Here is a 17,299-nt window from a genome sequence, read left to right on the forward strand (position 1 = left end):
GGTTTGGGCGTGGATCAGGAGCTCTATAGCGCCCCCAAACGTTGCCAGTGGCCGGGATAAAGTTTGTCCAATGTGCACCAACTTTGGTACGCTCATTTACCTCATTATACCGATCAAGAATCACTTGGATTTATTTGACTCCGCCTAACAGGAAGTCGGCCATTTTGGCAGGAAGTCGCAAAATAAAAAGTTTCCCGTGGTGTTTTGGGTGGGTTACGATGTTCGAAAACTCATAAAATTTCACAGGCCTATTGGGCATAGGATGTACTTTGATGTAAAATTGGAATTTTTCATATTCATAATTTATCAGCTCTCTAGCGCCACCTATTTTATATGACATTTATAGAAAGCTCTTAGCCTCTTCTAAATTAGCAGACCCAATAATGCCTTTAAATGATTTCGAGAAATGTAATAATTTTTCTAATGTGGTGCTAAATGACTCTACAGCGCCCCCTATTTGGTTTAGGCTAATAAATTAGCGGTAGCTGTCTCAAATTTTCCCCAATGTTCAAGATTTTTGGTAGAAACATAGATATTACGATGCCACACATAATACCCATTGGCATGTATTAGCTCCGCCCAACAGGAAGTCGGCCATTTTGAAAAATGTTAAATTTTTAAACATTTTTCACATACTCATTCGAACTCCTCCTAGAGTCTTTGTCAGATTACAACTAAATGGTCTGTGGATAGTCTCCAGACATACATGGTGCTAAATTGCGAAGGAATAGTCGATAGCTGAAACGATGACGTAATGGCGGGCAATTGATTTAATGGAGACACAACACTAAACCAAATAGAAACATTAGCATGGTCAGAATACAGCTGCTTGGAAATTCATGAAACTTGGCAAAAACATAAAAGACATCATTACACACATTTTCAGTGTTGATATGATTGACTCCGCCCAACAGGAAGTCGGCCATTTTGAAAAACGTGCATTTTACACACATTTTTTGCATACTTTGTCGAACTCCTCCTAGGGAATTTGTTGAATACTCTTGATATTTGTCAGCAATAAACTACTACCATCCGTGATGATAAATTGCGAAGGAATAGTCGATATCTTAAACGAGGACGAAATGGCGGACAGTTGAATTGCTGGAGATACCCCAATAAAATAGGAAGTAAATACATTCTGGTGTTGGTAGGTGTTTGAGGAGGTTAAACAGGTTGAAAACTCTCGAAACTTTACAGGCCTGCTTGATTTAAGCGGCCCTTTGATTAAAAATTGAAATTTCATATATACATATTTCATTGGCTCTATAGCGCCACCTAGGTTTCAATGCATATTTGACATTACGGAAATGCTCAAAAACTCTTGAAAATTGTCAGATTCCATAAGATCTAAAAACACTTTACAAATATTGTGATAATTTTTTCATGTGTAGCTAGCGGACTCTATAGCGCCCCCTAATTCATTCGTTTAATAAATTAGCTGTGGATGTGTCACAATTTGTCTAATCTTCTCAAATTTTGGTAGGAGCGTAGATACTATGACTCTGCACATATTTGCAATTGGTTTGTATTAGCTCCGCCCAACAGGAAGTCGGCCATATTGGATTTTGTAATTTTTTTACACTTTTTTTCACAAACTCATTTAAACTGCTCCTAAAGTCTTTGTCAGATTACCTCTAAATTAGCTGAGAATGAACATCAGACACAGTTGATGAAAATTGCCAAAGGAATAGTTGATCGCTAAAACGGTGACGTAATGGCGAGCAATTGATTGAATAGAGACGCAACACTAAACCAAAGTGAAACCATGACACAGTCAGAACACAGATGATTAAAAATTCATGAAACTTGGCAAAAACACAAGAGACATCATTAGACACGTTTTCAGTATTGGTAGGACTGACTCCGCCCAACAGGAAGTCGGCCATTTTGAAATATCTGAATTTTGCATACATTTTTTGCGTATGTTGTCAAACTACTCCTAGAAATTTTGTTGAATTCTCTTGGTATTTGGTAAATATAAACATTGAACATATCTGATGATAAATTGTGAAGAAATAGTCGATATCTCAAACGAGGAGGAAATGGCAGACTGTTGAATTATTGAGATGCCACATCAAAACCGTAGATTGACACCTAGGTAATGCTAGGTGTTTTGAGGAAGTTATAAGAGATAAAAGCTCACAAAATTTGACCGGCCTGCTTATCTGAGGCTGTTGTTTGATCTAGAATTAGAATTTTAAATACATGTGTTTTAACAGCGGTATAGCGCCACCTGTATTTTAATTGGATATTTCACATGTTTATTTGGATAGAAAACTCTTGAAAATTGGCACACTCAATTAAGACCTCAAAATTACTTTCACCGGTTTCTCGGTTTGGCCCGGTACGATTTGCGCTGTTATGCGAGGGCCCTACGTCCCCCTGTGACAGGGGGACAACTCGTTATTATTATTCTGCCTCTTTGCGTCCGTTTTTGAGGCAGTTCCGATACTCGAAAACTCACGCATTTTGGCACAGACCTCAAGCTCGGCGAAAATTTTAAAGTTCCATAGAGGCTGGACTTTGGCGTTGTTCAGGAGCTCTATAGCGCCCCCAAACGTCGGCAGTGGCCGGGATGAAGTTTGTCCAACATGCACCAACTTTGGTACGCTCATTGACCTCCTCATAAACAACAAGAATCACTAGGTTTTATTTGACTCCGCCCAACAGGAAGTCGGCCATTTTGACAGGAAGTTGCAAAATAAAAAGTTTCCCGCTGGGTTTCGGAGGGGTTAGGATGTTTGAAAACTCCTAAAATTTTACAGAGCTATTTGGCTTAGGCCATACTTTGACCATAAGTTGGAATTTCGTAAATTCGTCTTTCATCAGCTCTCTAGCGCCACCTATTTTATATCACATTTATAAAAAGCTCTCAGCCTCTTGATAATTGGCAGATTCAATAAGTCTTTGAAATGATTTAGGAATATTTTGTCGTTTTTCTCATGTGTAGCTAGAGGACTCTACAGCGCCCCCTATTTTGTTTAGGCCATTAAATTAGCTGTAGCTGTCTCAAAATTTCTCCAATATTCTCGATTTTTGGCAACAACATAGAAACTATCATCCCGCACATATTACCCTTTGGCTTGTACTAGCTCCGCCCAACAGGAAGTCGGCCATTTTGAAATTTGTGGAATTTTTTCACATTTTTCACGAACTCATTCAAACTCCTCCTAGAGTCTTTGTCATATTACCTCTAAATTTGGTGTGGATAGGCTCCAGACATACATGGTGATAAATTGCGAAGGAATAGTCGATAGCTGAAACGATGACGTAATGGCGGACAATTAATTTAATGGAGACGCAACACTAGACCAAAGTGAAACCATGACACGGTCATAAAACAGATGATTGAAAAATCATGAAACTTGGTAAAAACACAAGAGACATCATAAGACACGTTTTTAGTATTGGAATGATTGACTCCGCACAACAGGAAGTCGGCCATTTTGAAATATGTGCATTTTACACACATTTTTTGCATACTTTGTCGAACTCCTCCTAGGGAATTTGTTGAATACTCTTGATATTTGTCAGCAATAAACTACTACCATCCGTGATGATAAATTGCGAAGGAATAGTCGATATCTTAAACGAGGACGAAATGGCGGACAGTTGAACTGCTTGAGATGCCCCATTAAAACAGGAAGTGAATACATTCTGGTGTTAGTAGGTGCTTGAGGAGGTTAAAAAGGTTGAAAACTCTCGAAAATTTACAGGCCTGCTTGAATTAAGCAGTACTTTCATCTGAATTTAAAATTTCTTGTATACGTATTTCATTGGCTCTATAGCGCCACCTAGGTTTCAATGCATATTTGACATTACGGGAATGCTCAAAACCTCTTGAAAATTGACAGATTGCATAAGACCTAAAAACACTTTACAAATATTTTGACAATTTTTTCATGTATAGCTAGCGGACTCTACAGCGCCCCCTAATTGGTTCGTTTAATAAATTAGCTGTGGATGTGTCAAAATTTGTCTAATCTTCTCAAATTTTGGTAGGATCGTAGATAGTATGACCCTGCACATATTTGCAATTGGCTTGTATTAGCTCCGCCCAACAGGAAGTCGGCCATATTGGAATTTGTAATATTTTTACAAATTTTTCACAAACTAATTTAAACTGCTCCTAAAGTCTTTGTCAGATTACCTCTTATTTCACTGTAAATGAACAACAGACATATTTGATGATAACTGCCAAAGGATTAGTTGATCGGTAAAACGGTGACCCAATGGCGAGCAATTGAGTCACTAGAGACGCAACACTAAACCAAAGTGAAACCATGACACGGTCAGAAAACAGATTATTGAAAATTCATGAAACTTGGCAAAAACACAAAAGACATCATTACACACATTTTCAGCATTGGTAGGACTGACTCCGACCAACAGGAAGTCGGCCATTTTGAAATATCTGCATTTTACACACATTTTTTGTGTACATTGTCAAACTACTCCTAGCAAATTTGATGAATTCTCTTGGTATTTGGTAAAAATAAACATTGAACATATCTGATGATAAATTGTGAAGGAATAGTCGATATCTCAAACGAGGACGAAATGGCAGATGGTTGAATTTTTGAGATGCCACATCAAAACAGGAGGTGAAAACCTAGGTAATGCCAGGTGTTTTGAGGAGGTTATAACGGAGAAAAACTCATAAAATTTGACCAGCCTGCTTATCTAAGGCTGTTGTTTGATGTAGAATTAGAATTTCAAATACATGTATTTTAACAGCGCCATAGCGCCACCTGTATTTTAAATGGATATTTCACATGTTTAACAGGATAGAAAACTCTTGAAAATTGGCACACTCAATAAGACCTCAAAATTACTTTTACCGGTTTCTCGGTTTGGCCCGGTACGATTTGCGCTGTTGTGCGAGGGCCCTACGTCCCCCTGTGACAGGGGGACAACTCGTTATTATTATTATTATTATTTTTATTTACAAACTTCGCGCCCATTTTTGAGGCCTTTCCGATACTCGAAAACTCATGCATTTTGGCACAGACATCAAAACCCGTGAAAAATTTGAAATTCCATGGTTCATGGGTTTGGTCGTGGTTCAGGAGCTCTATAGCGCCCCCAAACGTTGCCAGTGGCCGGGATAAAGTTTGTCCAATGTGCACCAACTTTGGTACGCTCATTGACCTCATTATACCGATCAAGAATCACTTGGATTTATTTGACTCTGCCTAACAGGAAGTCGGCCATTTTGGCAGGAAGTCGCAAAATAAAAAGTTTCCCGTGGTGTTTTGGGTGGGTTACTATGTTCGAAAACTCATAAAATTTCACAGGCCTATTGCGCATAGGCTGTACTTTGATGTAAAATTGGAATTTTTCATATTCATAATTTATCAGCTCTCTAGCGCCACCTATTTTATATGACATTTATAGAAAGCTCTTAGCCTCTTCTAAATTAGCAGACCCAATAATGCCTTTAAATGATTTCGAGAAATGTAATCATTTTTCTAATGTGGTGCTAAATGACTCTACAGCGCCCCCTATTTGGTTTAGGCTAATAAATTAGCGGTAGCTGTCTCAAATTTTCCCCAATGTTCAAAATTTTTGGTAGAAACATAGATATTACGATGCCACACATAATACCCATTGGCATGTATTAGCTCCGCCCAACAGGAAGTCGGCCATTTTGAAAAATGTAAAATTTTTAAACATTTTTCACATACTCATTCGAACTCCTCCTAGAGTCTTTGTCAGATTACAACTAAATGGTCTGTGGATAGTCTCCAGACATACATGGTGCTAAATTGCGAAGGAATAGTCGATAGCTGAAACGATGACGTAATGGCGGGCAATTGATTTAATGGAGACACAACACTAAACCAAATAGAAACATTAGCATGGTCAGAATACAGCTGCTTGGAAATTCATGAAACTTGGCAAAAACATAAAAGACATCATTACACACATTATCAGTGTTGATATGATTGACTCCGCCCAACAGGAAGTCGGCCATTTTGAAAAACGTGCATTTTACACACATTTTTTGCATACTTTGTCGAACTCCTCCTAGGGAATTTGTTGAATACTCTTGATATTTGTCAGCAATAAACTACTACCATCCGTGATGATAAATTGCGAAGGAATAGTCGATATCTTAAACGAGGACGAAATGGCGGACAGTTGAGTTGCTGGAGATACCCCATTAAAATAGGAAGTAAATACATTCTGGTGTTGGTAGGTGTTTGAGGAGGTTAAACAGGTTGAAAACTCTCGAAACTTTACAGGCCTGCTTGATTTAAGTGGTCCTTTGATTAAAAATTGAAATTTCATATATACATATTTCATTGGCTCTATAGCGCCACCTAGGTTTCAATGCATATTTGACATTACGGAAATGCTCAAAAACTCTTGAAAATTGTCAGATTCCATAAGATCTAAAAACACTTTACAAATATTGTGATAATTTTTTCATGTGTAGCTAGCGGACTCTATAGCGCCCCCTAATTCATTCGTTTAATAAATTAGCTGTGGATGTGTCACAATTTGTCTAATCTTCTCAAATTTTGGTAGGAGCGTAGATACTATGACTCTGCACATATTTGCAATTGGTTTGTATTAGCTCCGCCCAACAGGAAGTCGGCCATATTGGATTTTGTAATTTTTTTACACTTTTTTCACAAACTCATTTAAACTGCTCCTAAAGTCTTTGTCAGATTACCTCTTATTTCGCTGTAAATGAACAACAGACATATTTGATGATAACTGCCAAAGGATTAGTTGATCGGTAAAACGGTGACCCAATGGCGAGCAATTGATTCACTAGAGACGCAACACTAAACCAAAGTGAAACCATGACACGGTCAGAAAACAGATTTTTGAAAATTCATGAAACTTGGCAAAAACACAAAAGACATCATTACACACATTTTCAGCATTGGTAGGACTGACTCCGCCCAACAGGAAGTCGGCCATTTTGAAATATCTGCATTTTACACACATTTTTTGTGTACATTGTCAAACTACTCCTAGCAAATTTGTTGAATTCTCTTGGTATTTGGTAAAAATAAACATTGAACATATCTGATGATAAATTGTGAAGGAATAGTCGATATCTCAAACGAGGACGAAATGGCAGATGGTTGAATTTGTGAGATGCCACATCAAAACAGGAGGTCAAAACCTAGGTAATGCCAGGTGTTTTGAGGAGGTTATAACGGAGAAAAACTCACAAAATTTGACCGGCCTGCTTATCTAAGGCTGTTCTTTGATGTAGAATTAGAATTTCAAATACATGTATTTTAACAGCGCTAAAGCGCCACCTGTATTTTAAATGGATATTTCACGTGTTTAACAGGATAGAAAACTCTTGAAAATTGGCACACTCAATAAGACCTTAAAATTACTTTTACCGGTTTCTCGGTTTGGCCCGGTACGATTTGCGCTGTTGTGCGAGGGCCCTACGTCCCCCTGTGACAGGGGGACAACTCGTTATTAGGGCCCGAGCACCGAAGGCGCAGGCGAAGCCTGCACCGGAGGTGCAAAGCCCTATTGTTTTTGGTCCGTTTATTATTATTATTATTATTATTATTTTTATTTTTAAACTTCGCGCCCATTTTTGAGGCCTTTCTGATACTCGAAAACTCTTGAATTTTGGCACAGACATCAAAGCCGGTGAAAAATTTGAAATTTCACAGTTCCTGGGCTTGGTCGTTGATCAGGAGCTCTATAGCGCCCCCAAACGTTGCTAGTGGCCGGGATAAAGTTTGTCCAATGTGCACCAACTTTTGTACGCTCATTGACCTCATTATACCGATCAAGAATCACTTGGATTTATTTGACTCCGCCTAACAGGAAGTCTGCCATTTTGGCAGGAAGTCGCAAAATAAAAAGTTTCCCGTGGTGTTTTGGGTGGGTTACGATGTTCGAAAACTCATAAAATTTCACAGGCATATTGGGCATAGGCTGTACTTTGATGTAAAATTGGAATTTTTCATATTCATAATTTATCAGCTCTCTAGCGCCACCTATTTTATATGACATTTATAGAAAGATCTTAGCCTCTTCTAAATAAGCAGACCCAATAATGCCTTTAAATGATTTCGAGAAATGTAATCGTTTTTCTAATGTGGAGCTAAATGACTCTACAGCGCCCCCTATTTGGTTTAGGCTAATAAATTAGCGGTAGCTGTCTCAAATTTTCCCCAATGTTCAAGATTTTTGGTAGAAAAATAGATATTACGATGCCACACATAATACCCATTGGCATGTATTAGCTCCGCCCAACAGGAAGTCGGCCATTTTGAAAAATGTTAAATTTTTACACATTTTTCACGAACTCATTCGAACTCCTCCTAGAGTCTTTGTCAGATTACAACTAAATTGTCTGTGGATAGTCTCCAGACATACGTGGTGCTAAATTGCGAAGGAATAGTCGATAGCTGAAACGATGACGTAATGGCGGGCAATTGATTTAATGGAGACACAACACTAAACCAAATAGAAACATTAGCATGGTCAGAATACAGCTGCTTGGAAATTCATGAAACTTGGCAAAAACATAAAAGACATCATTACACACGTTTTCAGTGTTGATATGATTGACTCCACCCAACAGGAAGTCGGCCATTTTGAAAAACGTGCATTTTACACACATTTTTTGCATACTTTGTCGAACTCCTCCTAGGGAATTTGTTGAATACTCTTGATATTTGTCAACAATAAACTACTTCCATCCGGGATGATAAATTGCGAAGGAATAGTCGATATCTTAAACGAGGACGAAATGGCAGACAGTTGAATTGCTTGAGATACCCCATTAAAACAGGAAGTGAATACATTCTGGTGTTGGTAGGTGTTTGAGGAGGTAAAACAGGTTGAAAACTCACAAAACTTTACAGGCCTGCTTGATTTAAGTGGTCCTTTGATTAAAAATTGAAATTTCATATATACATATTTCATTGGCTCTATAGCGCCACCTAGGTTGCAATGAATATTTGACATTACGGGAATGCTTAAAAACTCTTGAAAATTGACAGATTGCATAGGACCTAAAAATACTTTACAAATATTGTGATAATTTTTTCATGTGTAGCTAGCGGACTCTACAGCGCCCCCTAATTCGTTTGTTTAATAAATTAGCTGTGGACTTTCCAAAATTTGTCTAATATTCCCAAATTTTGGAACGATGGAGATACTTTGACTCTGCACATATTTGCAACTGGCTTGTATTAGCTCCGCCCAACAGGAAGTCGGCCATATTGGATTTTGTAATATTTTTACTCTTTTTTTCAAAAACTCATTTAAACTGCTCCTTAGGTCTTTGTCAGATTACCTCTAAATTAGCTGTGGATGAAATTGTTGATAGCTAAAACAGTGATGTAATGGCGAGCAACTTATTTACTAGAGATGCAACACTAAACCAAAGTGAAACAATGACACGGTCTGAGCACAGATGATTGAAAATTCTTGAAACTTGGCAAAAACGCAAGAGATATCATTACACATATTTTCAGTATTGGTAGGACTGACTCCATTCAACAGGAAGTCGGCCATTTTCAAAAAATATCTGCATTTTACACACATTTTTTGCGTATGTTGTCAAACTACTTCTAGGAAATTTGTTGCATTCTCTTGGTATTTGGCAAAAATAAACAATGAACATATCTGATGATAAATTGTGAAGGAGTAGTCAATATCTCAAACGAGGAGGAAATGGTGAATGGTTTAATTTTTCAGATTCCACATCAAAACAGGAGATTGACACCTAGGTAATGCATGGTGCTGTTGGTAGGTCATGAGCTAAATGTATGTAGTGATGTTGGTTGTGTAAGATTAATTTGTCCCTTGCCTAATGAACAATAAGCTATATTATTGTGTTGAGTTGGTTGTTGTAGTAACATAAATGTTCGGAAATTAAGAAATGTGCACCATAAAAACATGGTCACCACAGGGAGTTGAACCCTATCTCAATGAATGAGAGTACCATCACTAGTGACTTTTGTTTTTATTGGCTACATTTATCATTTATATTGTTAAATTTGGGTGCATTTATGATTTAAGCAGTTTTTGGTTAAATTGGGCTATTTGGCTACATTTATGAATTATTATTATTATTATTATTATTATTAATTTCTTTTAGGAACAGGACAATTTGAGAATAAAATGGTAGAGGTGGCTGTGAACAAAACACAGCAACAGTTATAGTCTGGTACTGGTTTCACAAGGATCCAGAAGCACAGCCTAACACTGTGTTCATGGTCCATTGTCTCAACCTATTTTACAATTTTATGAAGACAATTAATGAAAATAATATTGAATATCATTATATAAATATGTAAGAGCAATTTTTTTGGGCCCGCCACCACCCCCCCCCCTCTTCGGAGGACCAATTAAGCTTTATTGTTAATACAGAGTTATATTAAAGATATAATAATTAAAAGCAAAATAACAGGCAATTTGTAAAAGTACTGTTACATATCTTTATATTACTATACAAGTTCATGTTTTTAGGTTTTTAGTGTTGTTGTGAGCAGAACACAGCAACAGTTATAGTCTGGTACTGGTTTCACAAGGATCCAGAAGCACAGCCTAACACTGTGTTCATGGTCCATTGTCTCAACCACCAAGTACACAGACCTATTTAACATTACATAAATACAATTAATTAAAGTAGTATTAAAAATCATCATAGAAATAGGTAAGTTAATATATTTAGGTTTTTAGTGTTGTGGGCAGAACACAGCAGTTTGTAAAAGTACTATTAAATTTCATAATATAATAAATATTTATGTTCGTGTTTTTAGGTTTTTAGTGTTGTTGGAAGCAGAACACAGCAGTTTGTAAAAGTACTATTAAATTTCATAATATAATAAATATTTAAGTTCATGTTTTTAGGTTTTTAGTGTTGTTGTGAGCAGAACACAGCAACAGTTATAGTCTGGTACTGGTTTCACAAGGATCCAGAAGCACAGTCTAACACTGTGTTCATGGTCCATTGTCTCAACCACCAAGTACACAGACCTACATTACATTTCATAAATACAATTAATAAAAGTAGTATTAAATATCATTACATAAATATGTAAGAGCATGTTTTTAGGTTTTTAATGTTGTTGGAAGCAGAACACAGCAGTTTGTAAAAGTACTGTTAAATTTCATAATATAATAAATATTTAAGTTCATGTTTTTAGGTTTTTAGTGTTGTTGTGAGCAGAACACAGCAACAGTTATAGTCTGGTACTGGTTTCACAAGGATCCAGAAGCACAGCCTAACACTGTGTTCATGGTCCATTGTCTCAACCACCAAGTACTCAGACCTATTTAGCATTACATAAATAAATAAAAGTAGTATTAAATAAAAGTAGTATTAAATATCATTATATAAATATGATACAGCATGTTCTTTGGTTTTTAGTGTTGTTGGAAGCAGAACACAGCAGTTTGTAAAAGTACTATTAAATTTCATAATATAATAAATATTTAAGTTCATGTTTTTAGGTTTTTAGTGTTGTTGTGAGCAGAACACAGCAACAGTTATAGTCTGGTACTGGTTTCACAAGGATCCAGAAGCACAGCCTAACACTGTGTTCATGGTCCATTGTCTCAACCACCAAGTACTCAGACCTATTTAACAATTTTAGGAAGACAATTAATGAAAATAATATTAAATATTATATAAATATTTAAGATAATTTTTGGGCCCGCCACCACCCCCCCTCTTCGGAGGACCAATTATGCTTTGTTGTTAATACAGAGTTATATTAAAGATATAATAATAAAAGCAAAATAACAGGCAATTTGTAAAAGTACTGTTACATATCTTTATATTACTATGTTAGAGCATATTTTTAGGTTTTTAATGTTGTTGGAAGCAGAATTCAGCAGTTTGTAAAAGTACTGTTAAATTTCATAATATAATAAATATTTAAGTTTATGTTTTTAGGTTTTTAGTGTTGTTGTGAGCAGAACACAGCAACAGTTATAGTCTGGTACTGGTTTCACAAGGATCCAGAAGCACAGCCTAACACTGTGTTCATGGTCCATTGTCTGAACCACCAAGTACTCAGACCTATTTAGCATTACATAAATACAATTAATTAAAGTAGTATTAAAAATATTCATAGAAATAGGTAAGTTAATATATTTAGGTTTTTAGTGTTGTGGGCAGAACACAGCAGTTTGTAAAAGTACTATTAAATTTCATAATATAATAAATATTTATGTTCGTGTTTTTAGGTTTTTAATGTTGTTGGAAGCAGAACACAGCAGTTTGTAAAAGTACTATTAAATTTCATAATATAATAAATATTTATGTTCGTGTTTTTAGGTTTTTATTGTTGTTGGAAGCAGAACACAGCAGTTTGTAAAAGTACTATTAAATTTCATAATATAATAAATATCTATGTTCGTGTTTTTAGGTTTTTAATGTTGTTGGAAGCAGAACACAGCAGTTTGTAAAAGTACTATTAAATTTCATAATATAATAAATATTTAAGTTCATGTTTTTAGGTTTTTAGTGTTGTTGTGAGCAGAACACAGCAACAGTTATAGTCTGGTACTGGTTTCACAAGGATCCAGAAGCACAGCCTAACACTGTGTTCATGGTCCATTGTCTGAACCACCAAGTACTCAGACCTATTTAGCATTACATAAATAAATAAAAGTAGTATTAAATAAAAGTAGTATTAAATATCATTATATAAATATGATACAGCATGTTCTTTGGTTTTTAGTGTTGTTGGAAGCAGAACACAGCAGTTTGTAAAAGTACTATTAAATTTCATAATATAATAAATATTTAAGTTCATGTTTTTAGGTTTTTAATGTTGTTGTGAGCAGAACACAGCAACAGTTATAGTCTGGTACTGGTTTCACAAGGATCCAGAAGCACAGCCTAACACTGTGTTCATGGTCCATTGTCTCAACCACCAAGTACTCAGACCTATTTAACAATTTTAGGAAGACAATTAATGAAAATAATATTAAATATTATATAAATATTTAAGATAATTTTTGGGCCCGCCACCACCCCCCCTCTCCGGAGGACCAATTATGCTTTGTTGTTAATACAGAGTTATATTAAAGATATAATAATAAAAGCAAAATAACAGGCAATTTGTAAAAGTACTGTTACATATCTTTATATTACTATGTTAGAGCATATTTTTAGGTTTTTAATGTTGTTGGAAGCAGAATTCAGCAGTTTGTAAAAGTACTATTAAATTTCATAATATAATAAATATTTATGTTCGTGTTTTTAGGTTTTTAGTGTTGTTGGAAGCAGAACACAGCAGTTTGTAAAAGTACTGTTAAATTTCATAATATAATAAATATTTAAGTTTATGTTTTTAGGTTTTTAGTGTTGTTGTGAGCAGAACACAGCAACAGTTATAGTCTGGTACTGGTTTCACAAGGATCCAGAAGCACAGTCTAACACTGTGTTCATGGTCCATTGTCTCAACCACCAAGTACACAGACCTATTTAACATTACATAAATACAATTAATTAAAGTAGTATTAAAAATCATCATAGAAATAGGTAAGTTAATATATTTAGGTTTTTAGTGTTGTGGGCAGAACACAGCAGTTTGTAAAAGTACTATTAAATTTCATAATATAATAAATATCTATGTTCGTGTTTTTAGGTTTTTAATGTTGTTGGAAGCAGAACACAGCAGTTTGTAAAAGTACTATTAAATTTCATAATATAATAAATATTTAAGTTCATGTTTTTAGGTTTTTAGTGTTGTTGTGAGCAGAACACAGCAACAGTTATAGTCTGGTACTGGTTTCACAAGGATCCAGAAGCACAGTCTAACACTGTGTTCATGGTCCATTGTCTCAACCACCAAGTACACAGACCTACATTACATTTCATAAATACAATTAATAAAAGTAGTATTAAATATCATTACATAAATATGTAAGAGCATGTTTTTAGGCTTTTATTGTTGTTGGAAGCAGAATTCAGCAGTTTGTAAAAGTACTATTAAATTTCATAATATAATAAATATTTAAGTTCATGTTTTTAGGTTTTTAGTGTTGTTGTGAGCAGAACACAGCAACAGTTATAGTCTGGTACTGGTTTCACAAGGATCCAGAAGCACAGTCTAACACTGTGTTCATGGTCCATTGTCTCAACCACCAAGTACACAGACCTACATTACATTTCATAAATACAATTAATAAAAGTAGTATTAAATATCATTACATAAATATGTAAGAGCATGTTTTTAGGTTTTTAATGTTGTTGGAAGCAGAACACAGCAGTTTGTAAAAGTACTGTTAAATTTCATAATATAATAAATATTTAAGTTCATGTTTTTAGGTTTTAATGTTGTTGTGGGCAGAACACAGCAACAGTTATAGTCTGGTACTGGTTTCACAAGGATCCAGAAGCACAGCCTAACACTGTGTTCATGGTCCATTGTCTCAACCACCAAGTACTCAGACCTATTTAACAATTTTAGGAAGACAATTAATGAAAATAATATTAAATATTATATAAATATTTAAGATAATTTTTGGGCCCGCCACCACCCCCCCTCTTCGGAGGACCAATTATGCTTTGTTGTTAATACAGAGTTATATTAAAGATATAATAATAAAAGCAAAATAACAGGCAATTTGTAAAAGTACTGTTACATATCTTTATATTACTATGTTAGAGCATATTTTTAGGTTTTTAATGTTGTTGGAAGCAGAATTCAGCAGTTTGTAAAAGTACTGTTAAATTTCATAATATAATAAATATTTAAGTTTATGTTTTTAGGTTTTTAGTGTTGTTGTGAGCAGAACACAGCAACAGTTATAGTCTGGTACTGGTTTCACAAGGATCCAGAAGCACAGTCTAACACTGTGTTCATGGTCCATTGTCTCAACCACCAAGTACACAGACCTATTTAACATTACATAAATACAATTAATTAAAGTAGTATTAAAAATCATCATAGAAATAGGTAAGTTAATATATTTAGGTTTTTAGTGTTGTGGGCAGAACACAGCAGTTTGTAAAAGTACTATTAAATTTCATAATATAATAAATATTTATGTTCGTGTTTTTAGGTTTTTAATGTTGTTGGAAGCAGAACACAGCAGTTTGTAAAAGTACTATTAAATTTCATAATATAATAAATATTTAAGTTCATGTTTTTAGGTTTTTAGTGTTGTTGTGAGCAGAACACAGCAACAGTTATAGTCTGGTACTGGTTTCACAAGGATCCAGAAGCACAGTCTAACACTGTGTTCATGGTCCATTGTCTCAACCACCAAGTACACAGACCTACATTACATTTCATGAATACAATTAATAAAAGTAGTATTAAATATCATTACATAAATATGTAAGAGCATGTTTTTAGGCTTTTATTGTTGTTGGAAGCAGAATTCAGCAGTTTGTAAAAGTACTATTAAATTTCATAATATAATAAATATTTAAGTTCATGTTTTTAGGTTTTTAGTGTTGTTGTGAGCAGAACACAGCAACAGTTATAGTCTGGTACTGGTTTCACAAGGATCCAGAAGCACAGCCTAACACTGTGTTCATGGTCCATTGTCTCAACCACCAAGTACACAGACCTATTTAACATTACATAAATACAATTAATTAAAGTAGTATTAAAAATCATCATAGAAATAGGTAAGTTAATATATTTAGGTTTTTAGTGTTGTGGGCAGAACACAGCAGTTTGTAAAAGTACTATTAAATTTCATAATATAATAAATATTTATGTTCGTGTTTTTAGGTTTTTAATGTTGTTGGAAGCAGAACACAGCAGTTTGTAAAAGTACTATTAAATTTCATAATATAATAAATATTTAAGTTCATGTTTTTAGGTTTTTAGTGTTGTTGTGAGCAGAACACAGCAACAGTTATAGTCTGGTACTGGTTTCACAAGGATCCAGAAGCACAGTCTAACACTGTGTTCATGGTCCATTGTCTCAACCACCAAGTACACAGACCTACATTACATTTCATGAATACAATTAATAAAAGTAGTATTAAATATCATTACATAAATATGTAAGAGCATGTTTTTAGGCTTTTATTGTTGTTGGAAGCAGAATTCAGCAGTTTGTAAAAGTACTATTAAATTTCATAATATAATAAATATTAAAGTTCATGTTTTTAGGTTTTTAGTGTTGTTGTGAGCAGAACAGAGCAACAGTTATAGTCTGGTACTGGTTTCACAAGGATCCAGAAGCACAGCCTAACACTGTGTTCATGGTCCATTGTCTGAACCACCAAGTACTCAGACCTATTTAGCATTACATAAATAAATAAAAGTAGTATTAAATAAAAGTAGTATTAAATATCATTATATAAATATGATACAGTATGTTCTTTGGTTTTTAGTGTTGTTGGAAGCAGAACACAGCAGTTTGTAAAAGTACTGTTAAATTTCATAATATAATAAATATTTAAGTTCATGTTTTTAGGTTTTTAGTGTTGTTGTGAGCAGAACACAGCAACAGTTATAGTCTGGTACTGGTTTCACAAGGATCCAGAAGCACAGCCTAACACTGTGTTCATGGTCCATTGTCTCAACCACCAAGTACACAGACCTATTTAACATTACATAAATACAATTAATTAAAGTAGTATTAAAAATCATCATAGAAATAGGTAAGTTAATATATTTAGGTTTTTAGTGTTGTGGGCAGAACACAGCAGTTTGTAAAAGTACTATTAAATTTCATAATATAATAAATATTTATGTTCGTGTTTTTAGGTTTTTATTGTTGTTGGAAGCAGAACACAGCAGTTTGTAAAAGTACTATTAAATTTCATAATATAATAAATATCTATGTTCGTGTTTTTAGGTTTTTAATGTTGTTGGAAGCAGAACACAGCAGTTTGTAAAAGTACTGTTAAATTTCATAATATAATAAATATTTAAGTTTATGTTTTTAGGTTTTTAGTGTTGTTGTGAGCAGAACACAGCAACAGTTATAGTCTGGTACTGGTTTCACAAGGATCCAGAAGCACAGTCTAACACTGTGTTCATGGTCCATTGTCTCAACCACCAAGTACACAGACCTACATTACATTTCATAAATACAATTAATAAAAGTAGTATTAAATATCATTACATAAATATGTAAGAGCATGTTTTAGGCTTTTATTGTTGTTGGAAGCAGAATTCAGCAGTTTGTAAAAGTACTATTAAATTTCATAATATAATAAATATTTAAGTTCATGTTTTTAGGTTTTTAATGTTGTTGTGAGCAGAACACAGCAACAGTTATAGTCTGGTACTGGTTTCACAAGGATCCAGAAGCACAGCCTAACACTGTGTTCATGGTCCATTGTCACAACCACCAAGTACTCAGACCT

The 17,299-nt window shown here is 34.6% G+C and overlaps 2 long non-coding RNA genes across 2 annotated transcripts; one reads left to right on the forward strand and one right to left on the reverse strand.

Annotated features, from left to right (window-relative positions):
* Positions 1-10,071: 10,071 nt before the first annotated feature.
* On the reverse strand, positions 10,072-16,290 carry LOC125780985 (uncharacterized). Its single transcript, XR_007424026.1, has 3 exons — positions 16,221-16,290; positions 14,845-15,244; positions 10,072-10,235 (listed from the first exon to the last, which is right to left on the reverse strand). It is a non-coding gene; the product is annotated as an uncharacterized LOC125780985 (long non-coding RNA).
* LOC125780984 (uncharacterized) lies at positions 16,238-17,274 on the forward strand. The gene is made up of 3 exons (XR_007424025.1): positions 16,238-16,310; positions 16,607-16,694; positions 17,172-17,274. It is a non-coding gene; the product is annotated as an uncharacterized LOC125780984 (long non-coding RNA).
* Positions 17,275-17,299: the final 25 nt, after the last annotated feature.

Source organism: Astyanax mexicanus, chromosome 14 (assembly GCF_023375975.1).
Source record: "Astyanax mexicanus isolate ESR-SI-001 chromosome 14, AstMex3_surface, whole genome shotgun sequence".
NCBI classification, from domain to species: Eukaryota; Metazoa; Chordata; class Actinopteri; order Characiformes; family Acestrorhamphidae; genus Astyanax; species Astyanax mexicanus.